Source organism: Dipodomys spectabilis, unplaced genomic scaffold (assembly GCF_019054845.1).
Source record: "Dipodomys spectabilis isolate Male_0828 unplaced genomic scaffold, ASM1905484v1 ptg000030l, whole genome shotgun sequence".
Classification (NCBI taxonomy): domain Eukaryota; kingdom Metazoa; phylum Chordata; class Mammalia; order Rodentia; family Heteromyidae; genus Dipodomys; species Dipodomys spectabilis.
The window spans coordinates 463,256-485,835 of record NW_024870707.1 but is presented as its reverse complement, the minus strand read 5'-3'; the positions used below and the strand labels follow the sequence as shown (position 1 = coordinate 485,835).

Here is a 22,580-nt window from a genome sequence, read left to right as displayed (position 1 = left end):
AGCTATGGGGACAGCTGGAGGACAGTTGGTGGAAGGTGTGGGGCTTTTAAACTGGAGTGATCTTTTGCAGCTCTTTAATTTTAAAGAAACAGCTTTCTTTCAGTGAAAAGCTGAAAGATTGAGAGTAAAGGCCTTGAGGAAGGTGAGCTTAAAAGACAGAAATATAAGCCTTATTTGTTTCCTTCAGAGTTGACCAAAGGGAAAAGGCTGCCTCCCCTGCCTGCTTCCTCCTCCCATAGAAATGGCAGAGCCTTTTTCTGTTGTTGTTAGGCAGTTTATAGAACGCAGGATAGCTTGCTAAGCGTCTTCTCTGTGCCTGATATGACGTAACATTGTGGAGTATGCAGCATGCATGTTAAGTACAAGTGGTTGTATTTGGCTTGTTGCTGCAGCAGTTTTGAGAATGTTTTAGGAAGCAATGATCACTCCATAGTGTGGGTTATGTGCAAATTATTGAAATCATCATTTCACAAAGACTAAACTTTGTAACTTGGAATATTCGATTTAGTATTTGTTTACTTCTCCCTACCCTCGACCCCTGAGAGCAGCATTCATTTTCTGAAAGGAACAGATGATGTTAACTTATCAGGACTTAATTCTAAAAAGCCTACAAAGACCTTTGTGCTGTTTATTTCCTTTATTTAATCTGTATGCAAAGCATATTGTAATCGCTGCTGTTAGAAGGTTTTAAGCTGGTGGGTCCTCCTCACCCTTTTCTGCTCAGGGGAGATGGATTAGGAATGCCAGATTGTTAACTTGGTATAAAGAAATAATGACCACTGAAATAAAACAGGAGTTCAAATAAAAAGCAAACCAAATACAAATGTAGAATGGAAATATCTTTTAGTAAAATGTTAGCATGCTGTACTTGGAACAGATGCCACATTAATTCAAAAGAGAGCCCAGAAAATGTGGCAACTTTACGATGTCAATGGAGGGAACGGTAATAGTTCCTGTTTTCATTGTGTGAAGTTCTCAGTACCTCCAGGTCCCGTCCTGGGCTTTGCATTTATTTTCTATATGTGTTACATGTTAATATACAACTATTAAATCTGCGCTTAATATTTTTATTTGTGCAATCAAATACATTGTCATTATTAAATACATTATTAGGGTAAGAAGCCCAATAACTTTTAATGTGACAGTAATGATTTTTGTTTTTAAATATGCATATCAAGCTATTTAGGGTCTGAGACTAAAATTGATTTTTCCCTACACCCTTCAAGACGCATTTATGATAGGAAGCTAGCCTAAGAATTGAGTCTTTCAAAGAGACCTAATGCTTTTTAAAAATAGAATTTGGACAAGTTACAAAATTATGAGAATTTTTGCATTTATTTTTTCCTCATTTAAATTTGTAGTTATCATTGGACATTTGTTGTGATTTCTTAAGCAGATTAGACTCATTCATTCCTTTTGCAGAGTTTTGTTTTTTTTTTTATGGTGTTTGGGAAGAAGGGGTGATAGAAGGGTACTATACACAGTTGGATATTTCCAGAGTGACATTTATTTTATAGAAGATTACACTGGGACATCTCTGAACTACCTGCTCTTGCAGTACATGATTAGTGTGAGTGTGAGTGTGGAGAGAGATGGGCTGGGGGCTTTTAACTAGATTTACAGCGTGCCACTTCCTGAGCAGTGCAGTGATCTAATCACCAGTGGCATACCTTGTGTGCCTGTAAAGAAGTCTGGTACTGGTGCTCATGCCTCATGCTTAGAAAGCACTACTAGTTTTCCCTCAGTCCCAGTATATAGTTTAGTAATGTGGAGAAGGATTAAAAGTGTCTTATAATTAAGGAAATTTTTTAGTGTGGCAATAGAGTGATACCAGGGTTAAGAGGACTGACACTGGAGCCATGGTTTGAATCTTAGCTCTGCCATGTTATAACCAAATCACTTTGTCTCAGTTTCTTCACCTGTAAGATGTGAATCCTTTTACCCATCTTTTCTGCTTGTTTTGAGGAATAAGGACATTAATGAACTATTACAAGTGTTGAGTATATTGTGAATACTAAATTAATGGTATCTTTGTTAAGACATGTAATACATAGGGGAAAGAACTTATACATTGGGCTTTGTAAAGGTCTGATGCCTGGGCTGGAACTTCAGAAAAATCACTTGATGTTTTGAATGTATAGCTGTGGACTAACTATTTAAATTCTATTTTAAAAAGATGTATGTAGCTAGGTGCTGGTGGTTCACAGTAATCGTAGCTACTCAGGAGGCTGAGACCTGAGGATTATGGTTTGAAGCCAGCCCTGGTAGGAAACTCCGTGAAACTCTATCTCCTTAGCCAGAAGCAAGCCAAAAGTGGAGCTGTGGCTCAAGCGGTAGAGTGGTAGCCTCTAGCAAAAACAAAAACAAAGAACAAAAACAAAAAACTCTCAGGGACAGTGCCAGGCCCTGAACTCAAGCCCCAGAACCAGTGTGTATACACATGCATGTGCACACACCACACACACACACACACACACACACGTGAGATGTGTGAGATATGTGTACATGGTATACCAGCTACTGTGCTGTTCACCTAGACTTCGGTTTCTTCATCTATAGTATAAGAATGAAATTTAAACCTTCCTAGGGTTCATGTGAACACAAAATAAGGAATCCTAAGGCATTCATCAAATCAGAACTACTCTTGTCATTGTTACTGTTATTGGCACAGTCCCAATAGAAATGAGTACGTATCGAACATTTTAGCTGGAAAGAAGCTCCCTCTATACCATGCTGAGGCATAAATGATACAAAATATATCTAATTAGTTTTTATTTATGAATGCCTCTGAGAAGTAGAAAATACATGGTAATATGTTTCCTTTAACAGAGCCTTTAAAAATATCTTAGGGCATTTTCTTTTTCTTTCTTTATTTTCTTATGCTGGTCCTGGGACTTGACCTTAGGGCCTAGGTACTTTCCCTTAGCTTTTGCACTCAAGGCTGGCACTCTACCACCTAAGCCACTTCCAGCTTGTTACTGGTTAATGTATCATGGACTTCCTTGCCTGGGCTGGTTTCAAACTGCCACCCTCCGATCTTAGCCTCGCCAGTAGCTAGTATTACAAACGAGCTACCCCCACCCAGCGGGGCATTTTATTTTTATTGAAACTCATGTACCACCCCCCACCCTCCAGGAGCCAATGAGACAACCATTAAGGTACTGATGCAGCTTATAGTAGGCCACTGAGCATCAAGTTAGTAGGAGTGTTTGGGTGTAAAAACTAATGGGAATAGCTACAGTTGAAAGGGGTCATACATAGACACTTCCTAGTAATAATAGGCACAGTTTATTTGCTTTCTCATTTTGGGCATTTTGCCTTTGTAAGATTTCCTTTAATCTGGTGTCTGGTCTTTTCTTATGGTAATTGTTACTTTCTTTCTATATTTAATTGTCATAAGCTATCTATATTGAGCCCAGTAAGTAGGGCTGAGAACAAGTTATGACAAAAGCTACAGTGATCAGAATTAGGGCTTTCTTTCTCTCTTTTTTTTTTGGTAAAAGTTTGAGTTTTTGAAACATGATTAGAGAGTGTTTATGCCTCTGTCTCATTTCTCTCTGTCTCTCCAACTTTTCTTAGTAAAAGTAATAGTTGAGAGAAGTGGAAAGATTAAATATAAACAGATTTTTTTCATTCATTACTGATTCATATCTGAAACTTTTTTTTTCAGACCCTGGGGCTTGAACTCTGGGCCTGGGTGCTGTCTCAAGGCTACTGCTGTACCTCTTGAGCCACAGCACCACTTTGGGCTTTTTCTGTGATTAATTAGAGATAAGAATATCATGAACTTTATTGCCTGGGCTGCCTTTGAACTGTGATCTTCAGATCTTAGCCTCCTGAGAAGCTAGGATTATAGGCAGGAGCCACTGGTGTCTGGCTATTCTAGCATTTTTTTTTTTTTCTTTTTCACCTCAGCCACATGCAGGATCTATGTTGCTTCACTTGGTTGAACAGACCTTGGAATATTTTAGAAATGTATTTTATTTTAGTAAACTTGGATTAGAAATAGACTGTATTTGGTAAAGGTAGGGGAGAATGACCTGGATAGATGCATTGTACTCGCAAACTGACATGGTGAGTTGAAATCCTTTGTACAACTACTTTACAAAAATTAAAAAAAAATAGACTCTACAAGTGTTTTGGGGGTTGGTTTAATTTAAATTATTTAGCTTAATTTGAATACAGTTTTGTCCCTCCTTTTTTTTTTTTTTTCTTTTGCTTAAGGCTGGTACAGCCCTCCTTCCAGCTTTTTTTGCTGGTTAACTGGAGATAAGAGTCTGTTAGACTGGGGCTGGGAAGGTGGCTCAGTGGTAGAGCCATTGCCTTGCATGCCTGAGGCCCTGGGTTCGATTCCTCAGCACCACATAAGCAAAAAGAAAAATGCCCGAAGTGGCGCTATGGCTCAAGTGGTAGAGTGCTAGCCTTGAGCTGAAGAGCTGAGGGACAGCACCCAGGCACAGAATTCAGGCCCCATGACCGGACCCAAAAAAAAAAAAAAAGAGTCTGTTAGACTTTTCCCACATGGTCTAGTTATGGACTAAGATGATCTTGAGTAGCTGGCATTATAGCTCAGTTTCTGCTCTTGTTGGGGAGCTCCTGCTCTGGTCATATAGCACCCTGATCCTGTGTCTGGTGGGTACATTAGCTACTCTATACCAAGGTGCTGTCAGTGTTTTTTCAAGCTCCCCATTCTCTTTTCTCCCCCATCTTCTCTACCTGTTTTCTTTTTGCTATCTCTTCTCTTTATATACTCTGTATACTCTCTTCTGCCTTCTGTTTATCTTTTCCTTCAAAGTTACCACATTTCACTTTTATTTCTGTTAAAAACAAAATGCCATTGTACTTATGTTTTTGTTTTTTGTTTTTTGGTTGGTGGTGGGGCCTGAACTCTGGGCCTGGGTGCTGTCCCTCAGCTCTTCAGCTCAAGGCAAGCGCTCTACCACTTGAGCCACAGCGCCACTTCTGGTTTTCTGGTAGTTAATTGGAGATAAGAGTTTCAGGGCTTTTCCTGCCCGGGCTGGCTTTGAACCACAATCCTCAGATCTCAGCCTCCTGAGTAGCTAGGATTACAGGTGTGAGCCACTGGCCCCTGGCTGTAGTTATGTTTTTTTTTTTTTTTTCTTGCCAGTCCTGGGGCTTCAACTCTTGGCCTGGGTGCTGTCTCTGAGCTTTTTTTTTTCCCCCTCAAAGTTAGCACTCCATCTCTTGAGCCACAGCCCCACTTTTGGTTTGCTTCTGGCTAACAGGAGGTAAAAGTCTCATGGATATTCCTATAGGGCTGACTTCAAACTGTAATCCTCAGATCTCAGCCTGCTGAGTAGCTAGGATTACAGGCATTAGCCACCAGTGCCCTGCTATTATGTTTTTTGGACTGGTGTTCTACCACTTGAGCCATATCTCTAGCCCTGATTTTTGCCGGTCATTTTTGGAGATGGAGGCTAGTGAGCTTACTTTTTGGCTGGCCTTGAACCTCAGTCCTCCAGATCTCAGCCTCCGGAATGGATAGAATTCAGAGAAAGAGAGAGAGAGAGAGAGACAGAGAGACAGAGAGAGAGAGAGACAGAGAGACAGAGGGGGAGAGAGACAGAGAGAGACAGAGACAGAGAGAGAAAGCTATTGTCAAAGGCCATAAAGTGGAGTGGAGGTATGGCTCAAGTGGTAGAGCACCAGTTTTGAATGAAAAAGTCAAGCAAGAATGCAAGGCCCTGAGTTCAAGCCCTATTACCAACATAAAACAACACAATAAAAAAGGCTTAAAACTTTAGCAGTTTATGCCTCCCCAGGCCTCCCCAGTTTTGAGCCCTCAGCTGGGAATTGGATAATCTTAAAATCACTGGCAAAATAAACTAAATATTTATGAAACGTGTTTATATTTGTACTAAAAGAATGAAAAACAGACTTTTCAACCTTTTTTTTTTTTTTCCTGATTCTGTAGGTATTTTGATGTTTTAATAGAGAGGACTAGAATTTGTTTGGCTTGTAAAATACAAAATATGGCTCTAAGGCCTTGTTATTATGTTTTGATCTTTTATGTTTCATTAGTTGAGAGTTGCAAAATAGCAGACCCTATTCTTTGCAGTTCTCCCCTAGTGATTTTGAATTATTAACCAAATTGTTTGGTGAGAAAAGTAAAATTTGTAAATTAATTGTGGTTATATTAAGTTAATGACTATGTTGGATTTAAATTCAGTAGCTTCGAAAATCTATACAAGGTTTTGCATCTGTTAGTTGATTATACATAGAGAAAAACATTTGAAACAAGACCCTTAACTTTATAGGATTTAAAAAGCTTATTATGGAAATTTACAGATATACAACAGTAGAATGAATAATAAAATAAACCATATGTACCCATTAACTATCCTCAGCAGTTAATCAGCATTTTGTCAGATTTTATAATGTACATATACCCAAAAAGTAATTTTATGTTTTCAAAACGTGCAGTGCAAATAGATGGGATTGGTATATTCTCTTAAGTAAGAGTATGTTAGAGAATGTGCTTTCCTATATTGGAAGTAATACTGTCAGTCTCTTTTGGAATAAAACTGTTTCTCATTTGTGTTATCACTAACTAAAGATGTCTGAGCCACCAGTCACTTATTGAAAAACTTTAACCTGCTGAAAAAAAAGAGATTTTTTTCTCTTATTCTTTCGTCTTTAGAAACTCTTAGATTATTAATTTTGAATCTAACGTTCTTATGAGTTGCATATCATCTTACATACTTGCCTATCTGTAACTTTTGTATGTGTTACCAATAATGGTCATTACTAGCATGTGTAGGATAGTTACTATATGTCTGGTTAAACTTGTAAATTACTAAAACTTATCTTGCCCTTCCTTGTGTATAAGCTATTTGGATTTAGCCTGAGTGTATGTGTTAAGGAATACATGTTACAACTTGGGAAATCTTTTGTTGAGGAGGGAATTTTGACTACTGTTAACCTTGGACCTAGGAACAGTGATTAGGATCTCTAGTTATTTCCTCCCTTGTTTGCTTCTCCTAGAACAGTAGTTGTGCGTGTGGCGGCAGTGTGGGGCCTGTTCATTATACTAGTCACTAAAGGTGATGGTAGTCTTACTTCTGAATTTCTTTGGTTTTATTAGTTTAAATTAGACCCAGAGGGGTAATTATTCCACCCCAATGCCTGAGGAAGTCTAGTCAGTAGAAGTGGTGTATTGAAACCCCTGTGCAGTGCATTGAAAATGTATCCTTAATGTTATGATGTTGTTTGGCATATATAGTTTAGCACAGAATATACTTATTTAACAGGATCTTTAATAAGCTCCCTCTATACCAAAGATATACTTCTAAAAATTACACTTAAGAAGACTTTGTGGTATTCCCCAGTAGAGTTCATCTAGAGCGGCAATACCTTTCTAAAATAAAACTTATTCCTTTAACCGGTATTCATTTAAGTGGGTTTCTCTGTACTTGGTTTCCATGGAAATGGCGAATAGCTAACGTTATTTATAAGGTGGAAGTAAAATAGGGTGCCTAATGGGACCCCATGCTGCTCTGATGAAGAGACTTAGGAAAAAAATCCATGCTCATGGGATTTTTTTTTTTTAAACAAGGTTAATGGAAGCCCTGATTTCAGTCTTCTGTAACAGAACATATTTTTGGTTTTAAAAGGGTAGCATTAATATCGAGCAAACAACTTCTTTTTAGGTCTGTATTTGCTTTCACTTTCAAGTTTTAGGACCACTTACTTACCAGTGTGATGGAGGCTGTGTGCTTAAGACTTCTGTTTCTTTCTGGATTTTGCGTCAAAAGTTAAAATTCCCAGCATATTCTAACTTTCAGTTTCTCATCAACACAATTCAAAATACAGATAAAAATAAATGCTCATTAATGATAGTATTGATGATGGAGAATCAGTATGTTAGACTATATTGATTTTTTAAAAAATATGTAAATAAAAAAATGTAAATGTGTGGAACCATTTTTAGTTTTTAGGCCTTAAGTAGGGATTCTTTATTTGTGTTGCTAAACCTATGTAGTTGTATAGCAAAGATTCTAATTTTCTTTGGGGATGGAAATGGAAAAAAATCTTAATCTCCGTTTCCTTTTTAACAAGTGGATTATTGCCAGAGCCTTTTAAGTGTTAAATGTTTGATCTTTTAAGTTTTGAAATATGCATTTGGGGGAAAACTTTGCTTTTTCCCTTACTTCTTCAATGGGGGTCTATAGTTTTTTAGATCTGTAGTATAGCCTTGCATTTCTAAGCCCCTTTTGAGTGAGAGTATCATTCCTTTTGTTTTGGGGTATTTGAGAGGTGTGTGTGTGTGTGTGTGTGTGTGTGTGTGTGTGTGTGTGTGTGTTTTGGGGTATTTGAGAGGTGTGTGTGTGTGTGTGTGTGTGTGTGTGTGTGTGTGTGTGTGTGAATTTTCCCATAGCCTGAGAGGCACCTGCTCATTTTCCAGCCTGGCAAGTACAGTAGTGCTATATTGACAGGGGAGGCAGGATGGAACACAATAAGGTGCTATGAATTTTATTTAGTTACTTTTGGTTATCCCTGGCAGCTTGTGATCATTACCCATTTGTCTGGAAGTACTCTGTGATTTTGTGTGTGTGTGTGTGTGTGTGTGTGTGTGTGTGTGTGTGTTCAAAAGCAAGGATTGTAATGTACTTAGGGCTCCATTAAGGAAGAGTTGTTTGTTTTGTTGTGTGTGTATGTTTCTTTGCATAAGCTTCTCACTGTAGTTGAGTGTATTGTGCTTTATACTTAAAAAAATATGGTTGCTTTAATCCTGTTGAATTTATTTTCATGGGACATTTAATCTTCAGCACTTCATTACTGCTTCCACACATGTTTTTACTATTTATTTTTTAAATTTTTCTTTTTTTTTCTTTTAAGTCTGGTGTTTACCAGTGACCTTCCTTAGTGACTTTCACTTGAACTATCTTTGTGCTTTAGGGACATAGGAATTTGGGTCTATTACCCCATTTCTGAGAGAAGAACTCCCAATAGTTACAGTTAGTGCAGTACAAAGGGTTTTCATAGATACAGGGCTGGGCATTAATCCTCTTCCTTGGTGTTTAGAGTTTATGCTCAGAACTCCCATTAGTGTTAATAGAAGGCCCTTTCTTAAATCCCTGTACACTAAGATAAGCCAAAACTCTTAGAATGCTCTGTAGATACCTGGCTTATTTTTTGTTGTTGAAGGCAAGCATTTTGATCTTGAGGTTAACTAACTATTAAGATAGAATTTGAATTGTCTTGGGATATGGAGTGAATTACCAAGTCTGATATGTAAATAAGAAGTTTTTCTTATGTACTGGTTATAAAAAAGCTTTATGATCTAGATACTAGTGAATAAGGATTTTTGTACTTGAGCATGAACTCAGAGCCTGGGCCTGTCCCTGAGCTTTTATGCTCAAGCTAACACTAGCACTTGAGCTATAGCTTTACTTCTGGCTTTTTTTTTTTAGGGGTGTGTGTGTGTGTGTGTGTGTGTGTGTGTGTGTAACTGGAGATAAGAGTCTCATGGACTTTCCTGCTCAGGCTGGCTTTGAATCGAGATCCTCAAATCTCAGCTTCCTGATTAGCTAGGATTTACAGGCTTGAGCCACCAGTGCCCAGCCCTAAGTTCAGAAACTTTAATGGAATCAATATTTACTAAAGTTTATTCATGATCCTGATTTAGGATTTAAAATTACTTATACAAGACATTACCTCAACTTGAGTATCTGTGTATGTAGTCTAGGGCAGTAAGTCATAGCTTACAACATGAGACGATATATGGTTAAAATCTAAAAAGAATTGAGAGGGCTAGGGATATATAAAGAAATGGAGACAGAATATGGGTGGTTAGGAACAGTCTCTGTCAATCAGTGAGTATCTAGATATTATAAATTTTGGTTGAGATTTGGTTACTTAGAAGAGAAAAGGGGGATGAGTAAAAGTTTGGGAAAGGAACAGTTCTAATTATAATTTTAGTCTTAATACTCTCCTACTCCTGTAACTGATTTCCTAAATATTTCCAATGAGTGAGCCATAATTGTATGTTAAAGAAGAGAGCCAGAGGGAAAAGCAAGTAGAAGTTCTCAATTGTGAGCAGAGAACTTGACTTGGAATGGCTGGAGTATAGACCAGAGGCCAGTATTGCCAGAGCAGGTGGAGCTCAGGGGATGGGAGTGCTAAAGCAGCAAAGTCCAAATGACTTAATGCCTGTAGGCAATTGTTAAAGACCGTCTTTCTTGAGTTTGATAGCAAACCATTGGATAGTTTAGAGTCAGAGGGAAGTCAGAGGGGAATCTTTCTTGGGTTTTGAAAAGATAACTCTGGCTACTGAAAGAATAGATTGTAGCTGGGCTAGGGTAAAATTGAGGCCAGTTATGGGCCCATGGCAACATGGTAGGTGAAAGATGATGGTTAGTTGGACCAAAAAGGTATACTGGAACCAAGATAAATGATCAAAATAGATGTACTTTGAAGGTAGAGGCAAAATGGTTGTGGGATATGGCACAGGAGGCATTTGTGGTGACAAATTTTTTTTGTCTGAAGGATGGGGTTGCTATTTGAGAATGACTCTAAGAAGAGATTGTGAGTAGGAGGTGATCTGGGGTTTTGTTTTAGGCCACCAAGCTTAAGATACCTGTTGAGTAGGTCCGTGGGCACAGGAGTAGGGATTTCAAAGGAAAAGTTAGTTCTAGAGATAAAAATGTGGAAATTATGGGTGTATAAATCAACTCCTTTATAGCCATGAGACTGATTGAGATCACAGAAGAGGAAGAGATTTAAGAACTGAGCCCTGGAACAATTTAACATTTTGAGGTTTTAGAACCATCACCACCAGTATATAAAAAGGGGGCAGGAAAAACTTACCCTGAGGTTAAAAAAGGGGGGAGACAGAATGATTCAGTAATTATGAAGGGGAAATTGATGTTTCGTGAAATTAGGAAAAGCAGGAGAGGGTAGAATACTTGTCTAGTGTGTGGAAGGCCTTGGGTTCTATTCTCAATACCACAAGAAATGAAATTGAATTCATTTAAAAAAGAAAGAATGATCAAATCAATCACATAATACTGACAGAAGAAGAATTCAGACTGAGACTTTCCTAGTGGGCTTAGCAATGGGGAAGTTATTAAGGGTCTTGACCAGAATGATAGGAGGCAAAAGCCCAAGTAGAGTAGATTCAATAGGGAAAAGGAGGAGATTCTGTGAGTCTATAAGTCTTCTGTGAGCTTTTCTATAAAGGGATCATGGACAAGAGAACATAATTAGAGAGATTGTTAAGGCAGGTGTTGTATTTTTAGGAATCAGTATTTTTTTGCATATTTTCATTTTGTTATTAATTTTTAAGTAAACATAGTTTATTTTGAAAGTAAAAGGAAAGCCATGGAAGAAAGTAGCTTTCCCCATGGAAGAGGGGCCAAAGAAGAGTCCAGTGGTGTCCTCTTAGGGGGCTCCTTCCACGTCACATCTTGTTTTTTAAGATAAAAGAAGCAGGCTGGGACATGACTCATTATAAAGAGTTTGCCTAGCAAGCTCAAGACTCTGAGTTCAAATCCACTAGGACACACACACACACACACACACACACACACACAGTACAAGGAACAAAATGACTCAGTAATGATGAGGGGAAAATGATGCTTCCTAAGAGGAAAGTGAGGCCAGGCAAGAGGGAGTAGGACATAGAGGGAGTTAATGGTGTTGGGACCTAAGCATTTATTGCATTGGATTTTGCTTTTTTCCTCTAGCCACTTATCTGTATTTAAATTTATTTCAAACTTATTATGCTTTCTGCTGGAAGTTAGGAGGGGCAGAAAAAAAAGTGATGATCCTTATTGTATATAAAACTTAGATGTTGGACTACTGTCAGCTTGGTATTATAGTAGGGGAAGAGAAGAGATTGAATCTTCTTGGGTAAGGTGACATTTTAAAGCATCTTTGAATGACAATTATCTGTGCTATTCTAGTCCCTTATCAAAATTTATGATTGAGCACAGACTATAAACTTAATCATTTGAAGTTTGTAGTGGGGTGAATTAAATTTTAGCTTAATTTAAAACATGATCTAGTGTTACTTTTTTTCTCTGCAAAATTTGTTTATTGCTTAATGTAGATTACATGCAGAGGTTTCCATACTTTACAAAAGGTACTTAAAAGTGGTTATTAATAATCTTTGATTTATTTATAATATTTTAAGTTTTATAACTATACCGGAAATCTGAATGATTTGTTTCTTTGCCAGTGCTCATTAAAGCAGCTACCTGTAAAATTGTGGAGAAGTAAACAATCTTCAATTACAAAAAGTGTTGTGTGAAGTTATGTTAGGGAGAAAATGTATCTCTAAAACCAAAAATAACTTCATTTGTTCTGACTTTTTACTTTCTTTTCCTTTCTTGTTTTCCCTTTCTTTATTGCAGTACTGGAGTTTGAACTTAGGGCTTTATATTTATTAGCTAGGCAGATGCTCTTCCAATGAGTTATGCCTCCATCTCATCTTGGGAGTTTACTTCTTGTTCAGGCTTGTGACTGGACCTTGATCTGTCTACTTTAGGCTTCCTTTTGTAGCTAGGATGACAGACACATGCCACCATGCCCAGCTATTGGCCCAGCTTTTCTGTCCTTGGCCTCAAACTATAATCCTCTGTTTCCAGCCTTCCAAGTAGCTAGAATAACGGGAACAAGTATCTGGATCTTGGCTTTTTTCTTTCTCTTTTGAGACAGGGTATTGTTATGCAGCCTAGGCTGACCTGGACTATCCTGTATATCCCAAATGGGCCTCAAAGTTGAAACTTTCCTATTTCAGCCTCCCAAGGGTTGGGATTGCAGTCATGGGCCACAGTGCCTGGTTCTTGAATAGACATTTTCAAGCCAAGTATAAGTTTTGAACTACCTTCATTATAAGTATGAAATTCATGTGAGAAATTAAGTAGGCTTCCAATAAGTTTAATATGAGGAAATCAAACTTGGCAATTTAGACTTTAGTGCCTTTTGCATATACATAGTGTATAGAGTACATATTTATATATAAATCATAAATTTTTCTGCTCTATCTTACAGGAATAAAATACCTGCTTTTTCTAAAACTCAGTTTCCAAACAGTAGTCAACTACTAATTAGTCTTCAAAGAAACACTTTAGAGTTTCTGATGTGCACAGTGTTTAAAAAATGTGTTTTGTCAGAGAGAGGTGAGGTCGAGGATGGAGGCAGTGGAATGAAGAGAAGAAGTGTAGGGTAATATAGTCATAATATTCTGTGCACATATATGCAAATCGAACCAGGTAACTTGAGGGGTTGAGTTAGGTTGGGAGAGATGGGAGAAGAATGATGGTAGGGGTGACATTGATCAAGATGCATTGTGCTCATAAACAGATATGTCACATTAAAATCCCTTTGTACAACTACGTTAAAATAAAGGCATCACTAGTTGAAAACTGATTTTCTCTTTTTGGTATTTGGATCTCTTTGTGCATATGATTGAAGCTGTGGTGCGCGCGCATGCACACACACACACACACGTAGAATTTGATATCTAGTACTGTGGAGTTGACCCCTCTGGAGCCCCCCTCATGGGGAAACTTTAGGCATAAAGGATTTTAAATGGTGAAACTTTCCCTACTGTACATATATATATATATATATATATATATACACTAATTGTAAAGATACTGTACAGAGGGGTTACAGTTACATGAGTAAGGCAAAGAGTACATTCCAAAGAGTATTGTTACCCCCTCCTTTGTTGTTCCCCTACCATCCCTTTCCTCCCCACCACTCCCAACTCCTCCCTCCTCCCCCTCCCCACCAAGTTGTAAAGTTTGTTTTCAACATAGTGTCTTATACATCCCATTGTTACAGTGGGTCATCCTGTACCTAGATAGATTGTTTATGTAATTTTTCTTTAAAATTTTGTATGCAGAATTTTCCAAAAATACTTCCATGTTTATTATATAGCTTGTTTTGTAGAAGAGTAACTTCTGCAACTGCTCAAAAGAAAGTGAGGTCTGGCGGGAAAGTCTTAGCCTAAAGCACCTCGGGCCTGTAAGCTCTTCTCCATTTTGCCACCAAGTCGTTGACCTCTGAGAAGTGTCTTCATCTTTCTGGCTTTACTTTTCTGTATTATTTCCCTATAAGCAGGTTTTGTTATTTTTTTCCCTTGTGGTTAGCATTTCAAGATGCAAGTTTCATGATATTATGGTAAAATTCTTCATTAGATTAGGATCCGTTTCTGCTACTGAATTTTGGAGAAAGTGCCCTTTACTAAACTTGACTTTTCTGAGACTTTCTCTGGTTACACTTTATCAAATGCTATATAAATAGAAGTTAAAATCCTCTCCTCATCACTTTGAGTCTCAACATATTTTATATATCCTGCCTTGGTTGATTATATGCATTGCAATTATCAACTCAAACTCTCTGGCTTGTTTTTTCACTGTAATTTTTTTTAATGAACAGAATTTATCCCCCCCCCCCCCCCCCCCACAGGTCATGAGGCCTGAACTCTGGGTCTGGTGCTGTCCCTGAGCTCTTCAGCTCAAGGCTAGCGCTCTACTACTTGAGCACAACACCACTTCTGATTTTTGGTGGTTAACTGGAGATAAGAATCTCACAGACTTTCCTGCCTGGGCTGTCTTTGAACTGTGATCCTCAGATCTCAGCCTCCTGAGTAGCTAGGATTATAGGTGTGAGCCACCGGTGACCAGCTTGAACAGAGTTCTTAACTTTAGTTAAACACAATTTGTCAAACTCTTCATTATATTGCATATTTTTTAAGTTTAATTTTTCAGTTTTTGTGTCAGGGGCACATTAGCTATACTTCCAGTCCAGCTCATTTGCTGGTTAGAGAAGAGTATCATGTACTAATGTGTCCTGGGGCTTGAACTCAGGGCCTTTGAGTGTCCCAGGGCTGCTTTGTTCAAGGCAAAGTGTCTTATGGGCTTTCCTGTCTGGGCTGGCTTCCAACAGTGTTTCTCAGATCTCAGCCTCCATTAGTAGCTAGGATTTCACAGATGTGAGCCACCAGCACCCAGTAGTTGTTTATTTTTTTTCCTTTCTTTTTCCCTTTTCCCTTTCCCTTTCCCTTCCCTTCTCTTTTCCTTTCCCTTTTCCTGTCCCTGTCCTTTCTTGTGTTCCAGACCAGGATTTGAACTCTTTACAATGATGCTTTTGCTCATTGTCTGATGCTCTACCACCTGAGCTGTGCCTTTAACCCCTCATTATATTTTACTTCCTAGTCAACAATTTGAATAAAAAGCTGTTTTAAAAAGTCATTTTACAAATAATGCTGTTATAGGTGCATAAAAACTCATTATTTTGAAAAGCTAGCAGAAAGCCTGGAAAGAAACCATAAGTGTGCAACACTTTGAGTGTCTGTTCAGTAAATTCATTGATTTAACAAGTATTTATTGAACATTACTGTGTGTCTGGTACTGCTTCAAACATTTTTTTGAATGACACTGGGTACTGTAGGTAACTGATGATAAGAATTCACTTTCTAAAAACTGCATCATTCTGTGCATGTTTGTATGAGTTTTCTTTTGGTTAGGAAATCATTCTAATCTTGGTAATCATAATTATCATGTAGATGGACTTGAGAATTTTAAAAAGGACAGCTAAAGAGGGAAGGTGGCACAACATACTGAATTTCTTTTGCAAATGGAAACCACATGAAAGAGAGAGAGAGAGAGAGAGAGAGAGAGAGAGAGAGAGAGAGAGTGTGTGTGTGTACTGGGGCTTGAATGCAGGGTTCATGCTCTATGTTCATTCATAGCTGGTGCTTTCCCACTTAGCTATACTTCCAGTCCAGCTCATTTTCTGGTTAGAGAAAAGACTATCATGTACTAATGTTGCTTAGGTTGGCTTTAAGCAGAGATCCTCAGATGGCAGCCTTCTGATTATGCAAGGATTACAGGTGTGAGACACTTGTACCAGCCAAATGGGGCCCTTTTAAATAATTTTATTGTATGTTTCTTATGAGATATTAATGTTTGTGATTAAATGAAAGGCTTAGAATCTTAGTAATAATCTTAGTACTCAATCTTTTGAAATATTCCAAGAAAATCCAGGTATAATGGCTCATGACTGTGATCCCAGCTCCTTGGAAGGGAGAGATTGGGAGGATTATGGTTCAAGATCAGCCTATACAAAAAATTAGTGATACTCTCATTCACTCTATAAGCTGGTTATAGTAGCGCATGCCAGCTATGCCAGAGGCCTTAGGGAAGGCCTGTCACCACGGCAAAAATCTCAAGATACTAGTTGAATTGTAATTGGCTAAAAAAGTGTGGTGGGTGTGGCTCAAGTGGTAGGGTATCTACCAAAAATCATGAAGTCATGAGTTCAAACTTCAGTTTCACACACACCAAAGGAACAATAGAAATAGTCTGACAGAACAAATATTCTGAGGATATGTTCTATTGTTGGAGTAACATCTGTCAACAAGTATATAGGTTTAAGGCATAAGAAAGACGTTTAGGGCTCATGGCATGTTGAAGTAATTTAACAGTAAAATGTTAGGGGTGACATTCAATTTTTGTTTCCTAATATTGGATTGGATCTTAAAATGATTTTTTTAAAAAAAATCACCATTTATGTTTATATAAAATAATATATATTGGAATGAACTCAAGATACGGACATGAGATCTTTTTTTCTTTTTAAAATTTTTAAAATTATTTTGGTGATTCTGTCTTCTTTTTTTATGTATGGTGTATTCAAGTGTATGTCTTTGAGAGGGTGGGGGGAACATGTAGAATTCCAGGGAAAACAGGTGAAAAACTGCAGCAGTGGAGCTCACGGGACACTGATGAGAGTGAACTCTACAACTCCTGGGTGAGACAGGAGGGAGGATTGGGAGAGAGTGAGGCCAGCGAAGATACTCTAGGAAAGGAAATGTACTCATCACCTGACTCATGTAATTGTAATCCCTCTGTATATCACCTTTATAATAACAATAAATTAATTAAAAAATAAAAAGCCTCTTTCCCTTAAAAACATTTAAAAAAAAAGAAATATGAAAAAAATCACCTGCTGAGGTACATTTAAGAATGTGAATGAAAATGTAAAATTCGGACTGTTACTTGCATTCATATTATTTATTGCATTACATAATGCTGTGAATTTAAAGCCTTACATAAGCAAACCCATTTTAAGACTAATTGGAGCCAGACACTGGTGGCTCAGGCTTGTAATCCTAGTTACTCAGGAGGCTGAGATCTGAAGGCCACTGTTTGAAGCCAGCTTGGGCAAGCCTGTGAGACTCGTACCTTTCTCCAATTAACCATAAAACGGAAGTGGAGCTGTGGCTTCAGTGGTAGAGCACTAGCCTTGAGCAAAAGAGCTCACACTGAGTGCCTAGGCCCTGAGCTCAAACCCTACAACTGGCACACACACACACACACACACACAGATTAATTGGAAAAAGACCTTTTTTTTTTTGTCAGTCATGGGGCCTGAACTCTGGGTCTGGGTGCTGTTCCTCAGCTCATCAGCTCAAGACTAGTGCTCTACCACTTGAGCCATAGCGCCACTTCTGGCTTTTTCTGCTTATGTGGTGCTGAGGAATCGAAGCCAGGGCCTCATGCATGCAAGGCAAGCACTCTACCACTGAGCCACCTTCCCAGCCCTGGAAAAAGACCTTTTAAGTGAGCAAAGTACTGATGATGTTAGTTTAAAGTTGAGTGTAAGAAACATTGGAGGTCCTTTGTGGTGCTAGTTATATGTTATTTCTGTGTGACCCATTTCCTTTCTTTCTTTCTTTTTTTTTTTTGTCAGTTGTGGGGCCTGAATTCTGGGCCTGGGTACTGCCCCTCAGCTCTTTAGCTCAAGGCTAGTGATCTACCACTTGAGCCACAGTGTCACTTCTGGTTTTCTGGTGGTTAATTGGAGATAAGAGTCTCATGGACTTTTCTGCCTGGGCTGGCTTTGAACCATGATCCTCAGATCTCAGCCTTCTGAGTAGCTAGGATTACAGGTATGAGCCATTGGTGCCCGAGTCCTGTTTCCTTTCTATGTATCTTGGTAAAGGAAAACTTTTAAGTTTAGTTGACTCTTGAACAACAGTAACAACACAGGGCTAAACTCCACATGTCCATATCCACTTATACACAGTTGTGTGTGTGTGTGTGTGTGTGTGTTTAGATTTGCAGCAGTTTAAAAAACTTGGAGTTAAATTGCAAACCCTAGAAATACTGAATCATTTAAGAAAAGTTTAGATAAGTTTTATTATTTACTCTAAAATATGCAAATCTTTTCTAAAAACTAATATTTATGAAAACTTAAAAACACAGATGAGGCCAAGCATAGTGGTCTGTGCCTGTAACCCCAGGTGGAGACAGGAGAAGGATTGGGTTCAAAGCCAGCCCAAGCAAAAAGAGTTAAATGAGACCCTATCTTAAAGAACAAATTAGACATGAAGATGCATGTCTGCAACCCCAGCTACTCAGGAAACTCCAGAGTATTGTGGTCTAACATAGATCTGGCAGAGACGGTGGTGGTGGTAGTAATAAAACAAATAAAAAACAAATATGCGACCTTATGTGAAAGAATAAAAGCAAAACAGGGCTGGGGCCATGGCTCAAGTAGCAGAGCACTGGGTAGATAAGTGAGAGGTCAGAGTTCAAACTTCAGTACTTCCAAAAAGTGACTAAAATACAGTTTCATATAATACCAGCTAAGAGAAAATGATCAAACATTAAGATGAAGCATTAAGTAAAACAAACTTCTGTTACTGGTGAGACTTGTAATAGGCAGCTGGCTTCTGGTGGTAGTTTCTGAGGACTCAGGTATAACACTGTTCTTTTCTACCTGGGGTGTGTTCCCTTACCCCTCCTCCCTCAGTACGCAGACATCACCTGTGAGACCTTTTCATTGTCTTGAAAAACTGAGCAGTAGGGTAGATTTAACTGCTCTTAAGTTCCTTCTTTGCTGTAAAAACTACTACTTGCTTTTTCCCTTTGGGTTTTCAAATCTGGAGACTTTTCCCCCTATAAAATCAGTAATAAATTTAAGTTTTCAGCTTTTAAAAATTTTAAAAATCTGTGATCTAATTTTTTTTTTTTTTTTGCTTTTCCTGTTATAGGGGGCTGGAGAGCTGAAAGAGAGCCAGTTTCCCCAAACTTGGTAAGTATTTTTACTAAGTAAACATAGTTTACCTGATGCGAAGTTGAAATAATTAAAAAATATTCAGTGATTTTTTTTTTTAAATTTTAAACAGCTCTCTTCCTGAAAATGAAGCTTTGTTGTTTGCACTAAAAGTGAATTTTTGTTGAATTTCACATAGTCATGTGTCAAATGCATTTGTGTGTCAGATAATTCTGTTGGGGTACGTTTGGTAGCCTTTTAAAAATGTAAAGATCTCATTGGACAAAAATGTGAGGGCTTAAATTCAAAAGTCAGGAATTCAGAAGTTAAGATTCTCATTGTATTTTGTGTTTTTACTTTTAATACGCTGTTAAATTGGATGACTTTAATATTTAATGTGTAAAAAGGTAGGTAATATAACTCTGGGGACTTTGACTTTGTAATTTGGAACACTAGCATTTATATTCTTAATATTAGATTAGTTTCATGTCGAATATGTTTTAGTATGTGTGTACATAATTTATTTGTGTGTGTGTGCATGTGTGTGCTGATACTGAGGCTTGAACTCATGGCATCACACTTACTAGCGTTCTTGTTCATACTTGGTGCTCTACCACTTGAGCCATACCTCCAGTCCAGCATCTTGCTGGTTTATTGGAGATGGAGTCTCACTTCTTTTGCATGGGCTGGTCCTGATCTATGGTCCTTCAGGTCTCAGACTCCTAAACAGTGAGGGTTACAATTGTGGTGCCCAGTTTTGTTTAATTATTATTTGTTTTGTATGCCTATATGGAGCTTGAATTCAAGGCCTGAGCTTTTTCTCACAAGGCTGGTACTCTACCATTTGAGTCGCACTTTCACTTCCTGCTTTTGGGTGGTTAATTGGAGATAAGTCTCAGGGACCTCCTGCCCTGGCTGGCTTTGGATCCTGGTCCTCAGATCTCAGCCTCCTGACTAACTAGGATCACAAGTGTGACCGGCTGGTGCCTGGCCATATAATTCTTCAAAAGGAAAAATGGAGAGGGAAAGGGCCAGGAATATGTTTTGTTTTGTTTTTGTGGGTCACAGGGCCTGAACTCTGGGCCTAGGTGTTGTCCTTTGGCTCTTCAGCTCAAGGCTAGCTCTCTCTACCACTTGAGCCACAGTGCCACTTCCGGCTTTTTCTGTTTATGTGGTGCTGAAGAATTGAACCCAGGGCCTCATGCATGCAAGGCAAGCACTCTACCACTGAGCCTTCCCAGCCCCGAGGGCCAGGTATATGTAGAGCACATATTTTACCCTAATTTTTACTTTAGTAGATTTAATAGCTTCTAACCCCTTATACTTAATTATTTCTTTTGGATGTCTAATTCAGTATCACAGATTACACAGAACAGCAGTCTAGTAACTAAGCACCAAACAAATATTAACTTTAGGAGCTATGTATTAGGAAAACAAAGACCAACTCAAATAATATAACTAGAATTATGAAATAACCAATGCAAGATGACTTTTTAATATTCTATCTCTGATATAATAATCTATTTAGTGAGTAGTTATGGTAGATATTTAGCTTTTTAAAAAAATTTATGATCCTTGAGATGTCTCTCTTGTCTTTTAAAGGTTGAGTTTTCACTATGAAAGGATACTTGAACCAGCAAACCATATATTTCCACTGCTACTTAGTTTTACTTGCTTTTCATCCATGGAACCTTTAAAAAAATAAACTATGAAGCGTGGGTGCATGAATAATGAAGTTCATGCATGTAATCCTAGCTACTCAGGAGGCTGAGATCTGGAGGATTGTGTTTCAAAGCCAACTCTGGAAGAAAAGCTTAAAAGAAACTGTCTCCAGAATAACCTGTGAAAAAGCATGGCTGAAATGATTGAGTGCCAGCTGAGCTAGCAAACCTGAAGTCCAGAGTTCAGACCCCAGTATCACCAAAAACAACAAAAAAGAATCCAAAATTCTGCAATGCTTCACTTAGTAATATAGTAGAATGGTGAAATCTTAAAGAACCTTAAGGACCTTCCTTCTACATCTTCTTCCTCATGGCGATTACTTTTACTATTTCCCTGACAGTTATTGAATCAGTTGAATATTACATCAAAAAATGGAGACCAATATATTATACAATATATTCTGAGGAACCCTAGTTCCATAAAAACTAAGTAAATCTCTAGGTGGGGCTGGGTGGGAAAGGGGTTCTATGGTCAAATAATTTGGGAAATGCTGCATCAAACAAAGTTAAACAGGTTTCTTTACTGCAGGACTTCTCAGAACCTTTAATATGCTAATATGCATTGTGAATCTCCAAGAGGGGGCTATGATATGCAGCATTCTTGAATACTTCTAATGACAGGGAGCCCACTACCTCATAAGGTAACCCATTCCTTTTTCATATAGCTCTAATCCTTAGTTCTTTATATTGATCTGACATCTATGTCCCATAACTTTACTTCTATTAAGTAATTAATGGTTATGCTGAGACACCACACCCGCCTGTGTTATCCTTTATGTGGTATTATGTTTATAAGACTATGGCAAGGCTTATCTAGATGTTTTTTAAGTCACCAACTCGTAAATGTGACAACTCGTTATGAAATTTTAGTCTCATTGTCACTGTACTTTCATACACTACTCTCCAGTTTTCTTCTTTTTGAATTTATTCGTGTTCCTCTTGTTGGGTGTGGTTGGGATAATTTTAGTAGCTATACTGTGTAGAGAGATGGACAATAGAAGAATGTGTGTGTGTGTGTGTGTGTGATTGTGCATGTGTGCACATAGGCCCATGTGTGTCTGGCCCATGTGTGTCTGGCCCCAGAAACTAAGGAAGCTGAGGTTGACTGCATGTTGAGATTAGGCATGAGGTAAGGAAAAGGACAGTGCCCTGCCACAGCTCCAGAAGGAATTGTCCATGTCAAAACACACAAAGCCCTTGGCTCAGTACTGGGAGTTCTGTATGTGTTCTCTCTGCGCGCCCCCCCTCCCCCAAGTCCTGGGGCTTAAACTCAGGGCCTGAGCACTGTCCCTGAGCTTCTTTTGTTCAAAGCTAGCACCCTACCACTTGAGCCACAGCGCCATTGCCGGCATTTTCTGTTTGTATGGTGCGAGGAATCAAACCCAGTGCTTCGTGCATGCTAGGCAAACACTCTACCACTAAGCCACATTCCCAGCGCCTGTATGTGTTCTTTTGATAAAAAACGAGGACCTTTCCTCTTCCTCCCAAACCAAACAAACATACAAGGGAAAGATAGACAATTGAATAAACAAGAAACATCATTTAATAATTAGGAGACAACATGACTGTTTAATTGAATACTTTAGAAAGATCTAACCAACTCTGGTGACTTTTAAAAAAATTGTTATTTTATATAAAGATGATGTACAAAGGGGGTTACCGTTACATAAGTCAGGTAAAGAGTACGTTTCTTTTTAGACAGTGTTACCCCTTCCCTTGCCATCTCCCAGTTTTTCCCTTCCATCTCTACCCACAAGTTGTATAGTTCATTCTCAACATAGTGTCTAGTGAGTACCACTGCTCTCTGGTGACTTTTGTTAG

At 38.4% G+C, this 22,580-nt stretch overlaps 1 protein-coding gene across 10 annotated transcripts in view; it reads left to right on the top strand.

Annotated features, from left to right (window-relative positions):
* Phf21a (PHD finger protein 21A) overlaps window positions 1–22,580 on the top strand; it is a 208,644-nt gene that overhangs the window by 17,876 nt on the left and 168,188 nt on the right. For 8 of the 10 annotated variants that reach the window (XM_042675993.1, XM_042675991.1, XM_042675992.1 and 5 more), the window contains 2 exons: window positions 19,037–19,077; window positions 21,289–21,400. The gene's annotated coding sequence lies outside the window, so the exon portion shown is untranslated. The remainder of the gene's footprint in view (window positions 1–19,036; window positions 19,078–21,288; window positions 21,401–22,580) is intronic. The other 2 variants (XM_042675995.1, XM_042675994.1) reach the window with 1 other exon arrangement.